The sequence below is a fragment of the Mauremys reevesii genome, linkage group 2, assembly GCF_016161935.1.
Source record: "Mauremys reevesii isolate NIE-2019 linkage group 2, ASM1616193v1, whole genome shotgun sequence".
NCBI classification, from domain to species: Eukaryota; Metazoa; Chordata; order Testudines; family Geoemydidae; genus Mauremys; species Mauremys reevesii.
In genome coordinates this window covers 230706039-230712561 of record NC_052624.1, presented here as the reverse complement: position 1 = coordinate 230712561, position 6523 = coordinate 230706039, and the positions used below count along the sequence as shown (strand labels likewise).

The 6523-nt window shown below is 40.3% G+C and overlaps 1 long non-coding RNA gene across 1 annotated transcript in view; it reads left to right on the top strand.

The window, feature by feature from the left end:
* The window catches only part of LOC120398310, a 57191-nt gene continuing 50668 nt past the window's right edge, over window positions 1-6523 (top strand). Inside the window, exon 1 of the long non-coding RNA XR_005594309.1 lies at window positions 1-152. This is a non-coding gene — a long non-coding RNA (uncharacterized LOC120398310). The remainder of the gene's footprint in view (window positions 153-6523) is intronic.

The window sequence follows — 6523 nt, the reverse complement described above, 5'->3', positions numbered from 1 at the left end:
TCAAAAATCCACTGTGGGGGCCATTGTCATGCAAGTGCGCAAGAGCCATTGTCTTCTGCTACGCAGGACTGTAACTCTCTGCAATCTGCAGGACATAGTGGATGGATTCACAGCAATGGGTTCCCAAATTGTGGTGGAGCAATAGATGACAGGTACGTTCCTACTTTGGTACCAGACCATGTTGCCACCATGTACATCAACAGAAAGGGCTACTTTTCTATGGTTTTTCAAGCTTTGGTGGATCACTGCAGGTGCTACACCAACATCAGTGTTGGCTAGTCAGGGAAGGTGCCTCACATGTGTGTCTTTAAGAAGACAAGCTACAAAGAGGGACTTTCTTTCCCAACCAGTGGATTGTCATTGGTTGTTGAAATGCCAATAATAACCCTAGGGGACCCAGCCTTCCCCTTGTTCTTGTGTCTCATAAAGCCATCCACCAGCCACCTTGACAGCACCAATGGAAGATTCAACTTCCGTCTCAGCAGGTGCAGAATGACAGTTGAATGTGCTTTTGGTAGATTGAAAGGACCCTGATGTTGTTTACTCACAAGAATGGATCTCAGTGGAAAAAACATCCCAATGGTTATAACTGCCTGCTGTGTCCTACATAATATTTGTGAAGCAAAGGAGGAACAGTTGCTGCCAGAGTGGAGGGCAGAGGTGGAGTGGCTGTCTGCTGAGTTTGAACAGCCAGACACAAAGGCTATTAGAAGAGCTCAACGTGGAGCTATATGGCTCAGGGAGGCTTTGAAAGAGCACTTTAACAGTGAACCACAGAAATGCATTGTGGTGTACTGTGCTCTACCTGGCCCTGCTGTTAGGAATTGTGTGGTGTTTGATGTACAACTATCAATATAACACTGTCAGTATACCTATTAATTCTGTGGTGCTTGCTACACATTTGTGACATTGTGTTTGTCACTGATCCTGTAGGTTGTATACAATAAGAACCTGTAGGCAGTCTTCAGCATATGTTGTGAACTGATAAAGATGAATTATTTTCCAAATAATAGAATTTTGAGTAACAAAACCAGTGCAAAGTAATTCTGAGCAATTTAAAGCAAATAAATTAAAAACTTAATAAATTAATGGAACAGAACTTAAAAGGAAAGAACTTTCATGTCCATTTTAGCTACACGCAGCAACTGTGGTTTTCACAGGTCAGTGAGTGTGAACCTATGGTTGTCCTTAATGTCCCCTGGTATGGAGTTGTAGGGATAGGGTTGTGGTCTCTGATATCATGTGGAATGTTGAGGAGGGATGTTGGGAGGTGTTGTAATGGATATCTCCATGGACTGAAAAGGGAGGTGAGCCCAGGATTGTTGAACCCATAAGTCCACAAGAGTCTTCAGCATCTGTGTTTGCTGCCAGAGAAGCCCCGTTATGTCCTGGTGCATCTCCCTTTCCTGTTCCTGCTAGGACTCTTGGGCCTTTCTCTTGTCCAATCTTTCTTTCTCCAGGCTGTCTGCAATATTCACCCTCTTGGCCCCTGGATCTGGGCAGTGGAGTTCACAATTGTCAACAGAGTGGTTAGTGTCAGGAATTGTGGGACAGCTGCTGAAGGACTGTTAGGCTCAACATAAGTAACTCAGTGTCTACGCTCATGTTGTGTAAACCTCAGCACATTGACCACAGCTCAATAACGCTGCGGGAGGTGATGTTACTCTGCCACTGTAACAGGTGCTAACATCAGTGTAGACACATCCACAACTTGGTTGACACAAGGCAGCTTATGCCAACCTAACTTTGTAGCGTAGATATAAAGCTAATTCCAGGAGCAAGACTTTGTTTGCAGAAACATAAAAAGGAAAAGCCTAGTGAATATTGCAGCATGCTGACAATACAGAAGTGTGAGATTTGGGAACAACCTCTGAAATCTCGCTCCCAAGGCAGGTGGGGTGAGAATGTTGTTGGGTTAAGAATGGCAGTGGTTATGTTTTCACTCTCCAAAGAGTGGGAAAGCATGTGTCATTCCTCCTAGATCAATGGTTCTCAACCAGGGATACACAGAGATCTTCCAGGAGGTACATCAACTCATCTAGATATTTGCCTAGTGTTACAACAGGCTACATAAAAAGCACTAGCAAAGTCAGTACAAACTAAAATTTAATACAGACAAAATGAGAAAGTCAGCAATTTTTCAATAACAGTGTGCTGTGACACTTCTGTATTTTTGTGTCTGATTTTGTAAGCAAGTAGTTTTTAAGTGAGGTGAAACTTAGTATGGAGGACAAATCAGACTCCTGAAAGGGGTGCAGTAGTCTGGAAAGGTTGACCACTGTTCTAGGGCACATGATAGGTGTAACACATAAGACACACACAGAGACTCTGCTCAGGATTCTAACTCACCATTGCGCTTTACCTAATCACATGAGGAATACACAGATCGCTACAAAAATAACATTTCTCTGTCTGTTTCCTCACTATGCCAGAGCATTCTTTGGGCTGGGATCAGAGTCTTCTAGTGGTGTCCAGGTTTTTTTTCCTACAGCACCCATTGTGTAATCAGAGTTAACTATTCTCCATTGTCCCTAGTCTGGTGGGTACATGCTACAAGCCCTGTCCGCCCACGGTGTAGTCCGCATTTACATTGAGACATTCCATAAAGCGGCAATTTTCATAGTTACAACTTAATAATATATACCCGAATTCACAGGTTGTACATAGATGTCTCCAGATCATCATACTAATATGATAATTAATTACAGTCCAGATTGTAGTTTCCCATACTCTGGTTCAGGTCCAATGCTTCCTTCCTCACCTGTATCCACTGATGTGAGAAAGTCTCCCATTGACTTCAGTGAGTGTTGGAGGAAGGTCTTTGAGAGCTTAAGTCAGATGCAACTGAGAAAACTGCTTCAAGCAGAAATTTGCAACAGTGCTTCCTGTTGTCCAGTGTGGATATTCCAATGTGTGGTATAAGGTACATCTTTTCTGCCACAGTTGGCACAATTAAAGGTCAATGATTATTATGCTGTGGTCTTTGAGTTTACTGCAGTATTTTCTAGTCTACAAATGGGAAACATTACAAATATTGAGGCAAATGTAACTCTGAAGATCTAAGGAGAAGGAAAACAATACTAATTGGATTGATTTAGGTACCTGGTCTTTAAAACTGGAGGGATTCATTCCAGCATCTCCTACATTCATTTAATTTTAGTTGTTAAAAAGTGGGGGGAAGGAGAGAGGAACTTGAAGACAGTGCCAAGCAGTTAGTGAACTTTAGTAAGTTGTTGTTTTTTCACTTAACAAGCCAACCTTAAAAATTATAGGTAGCTTAGAAACGGATAATGTGATACAATGGGAAGTCATTCAAATTCACTGTAGCTGATGGATACTCTGCTACTTGGCAGGTATGATTTTGGCAACTTTCATATGAGCACTTAATCTGCTTTTCCCCCACAGTTTCTTTACATTTAGAAGTTCTCATTGCAGATAAACAAAATTAAGAAAATTACCTAGGAGGATTACTAAATTTTTAAATTTTTTATTAGTCTTTGAGGTTTCACTTGATTTTATGTATAATTCATATGTGCAAGAGCAGATGGACTAACTAATATCAGGTGATTAATACTGGCTGGCTTGCTATTCAAAATAGTGGACAATATAAATTGTGTTTTTTCTGATCTGATAATATTATGTTAAAGAATTTGGAAACTAGACCAATCATTTTTAGGAGAAAAGTAAGAAAGGATAAAATTTTGATGCAAGAAGGATACTTATCGACAGCTTCATATAAGCAAGACAGTATCGAATCATTTTTATGAAAATAAACTAACCTAACTTTGTCAGCATTCAATGTACACTATATGTCCCAATCACCCAAAGACAGATGTGTGCTTTAATAAGATTTAACCATATAAGGAAACAATTTGAACCTAAAATCTAGTCAGGAACTTACCTCACTCTTTTGTTATTCCAGTAGCTTTGTTTAGATTTAGGACTCAAGAATAAAATGGAAAGTGTGTAAATTGTAAAGCCCTTTAAGTCTTTTACCATCTTTATTTTGGAATGGATGCTTCTGTCCTCTTCAGTCAATTACTTCTACAGCATTCTCCATTCTCCCAGTATTCTAGCCTTTGTTCTTTCTGACAACCAGGGGCAAGCTGAACTGATTGAAAAAACTTTGAATACATCAAGGCTGTCTGGAGAGTCAGAGATAACTGAGATTTTTCTATCTGTGGCTGTCTGATCAAGTTGCTTGGACTACCCACTTTAAAATGCTTTAAAATGGGCAAGCGTTCCAGAAAATGCTGAGCACCCACTCTCTGAAAATCAAGTCCTTTTAAGGTGTCTCAAGCTGGACACCCAAAATATGTTCTTTGCTAAATGCCCTTTATTTATTTATTTGAGAGCTCAGCCCTGAACAAACAGATGCAGAGTGGCTATCTCTATTTCTTACAAATCTGTTACAGATGCATAGAATACATTATGTTGGTGCAAGTTTGAGGTGGTGTTGTCAGAAGCATGTAGAGGGCATTGAAAGGCCTTGAAGAAGCCTTTAATTAGTTTTCTTTGGGGATTCACCAGCGTCTAAGATGACAGAGTGTGTTTAAAAATAAAAGCTGTTCACCATTAGGCTTTCTTAAAATATGAGCACAGCATAGTGGTCTTGTTGGCTTAATTCAGTGTTGACTTTGAGCATACATATATAATGGTAACACACACTGAGTTTTCCTTTTGAATGAAAAAAATCAGCAACCACACTGTAAGAACATTTATTCTTGGTTACATGCTGTGAAGTATTTCATGGTGACCTGGGATTATTTTAAGAGAAGGAGGCACTTCTGTAGCAATCACTGACATTAATCAGTCCCACAGCCTGAGAAATAATATAGTAATGACCATGACACAAAGAAATGAGAAGGGAAGAACACTCTTTAGCTTTGTTTTATGTACAAAATACAGCACTCAGCTATATTTCAGAAAAGCTATTGGTGCGATATATTTCTCTGTAAAAAACACCTTAGTTCTGTTGCCCTCTGCATTCTGTCTGTGGCGAGGACAGGAGATTCCTTCCTATCTCAGTCATATTCTTTAATTTTCCTGGGGGGTGGAAGCTATTGCAAATAATGCTGCTAAACCTCAGAAACTTCATCTTTTAGGGGAAGTTACAAGGGAAGATATTTTGTGCAAAGGGACCTATTGAGATGAATATCCCTATTGTTACTAGAAATGATCACAAAATCTAAAGCCTGTATCTGAACAACCTCAACGTTGGAAAAGTTTTGATCTGGATCCAGATTTTTCTTATATGCTCTTAACCAGTTCAGCCAACCAGGGGAGGGGGATTTCTTCTGGTGAAAATTGACATAGACTCATAGACTTTGAGGTCAGAAGGGACCATCGTAATCATCTAGTCTGACCTAGTGCGCATTACAGGGCTCAGAACCTCACCCATTCCTGAAATAGACCCCTAACTTCTGTCTGAGACATAAACGGACTCCATGTAAGCCAGGTTTTAGTAAATTTCCAAGATGTGAAACACAAAGATCACTTATGTTTTCCAGTTATATGGATGTCTCTTGGCTATTTCAGCACCCACAACAGCTAGAGACTTAGGCCTGGTCTGCATGAGAAAGTTGCACCGGTGTGGTTTTAAACAGATCTAGTTAAATTAGTGCAAAGGGCTGTGTGAACACTTTCATTTGGCTTCATGAAATAAGTCTGGTTTAAACCAAATTAATGTTTAAACCAGTGCAACTTTCTCAGGTAAACAAGCCCTTCATTTTTTAATGAAAGCTTGGGCCAGGTCTACACCTACAAGTCTTCCTGAGATTGGTTAGGGTTCTGGCTTGGTTTTTCCGTTTTTGTTTTGTTTTTTTACTAACATAGCTATGCTGGTACCAGCTCTTGAGTAGACACTACTATGCTGCTATACGCATTCTCACACCAATATAATTACTCACACTAGAAGGTTTTGCCAGCAGTAGAGCTTTACCAGTATAATTATACTGGCAAAACCAGGCATGTCTATACTTGGACGTAGATTCTGGAGAAATAGAAGGCAACATGTCCCATGTACCGGCTTAGACTGAGTCCTGCCCCAAACATGCCAATGCATAGGGGAGGTTTGGAAGTGACTTGAGTGTGTGGTTGGTGAATCTGTCACTTCTTCTATATTAGTGAACATAATGAGCCACAAAAGGAATATGAAGTTGGAAATGGTTGCTGTTCCAGCCTGGGTGCTGGAGTGCTGAACACTGAGGATTTGGGTTGCAGCCCCACACAGCACCTGCTTAATGCTCCCCAGGAGGAGGTTTTGTATGGGAGAAATTAATTTCCCCTTTAAAAAAATTTCATTTGAAAATAGTATATGGATTAGCTGCACCCACATTGGCACTGACTTGGTTTGCTTAGCTCTGGTCCCAGTAAAACATATTGTACGTGTTGATCCAACTGGAGGCTGCTGATTGATTGAAGGCTGTTGCTTATCTGTTTGAATGAAAGCACTTCTGTCCATCCTGACAAGAACTACAGAGTAAGCCATGAGGCATGTATCCACTTTAATACATATTTTCTA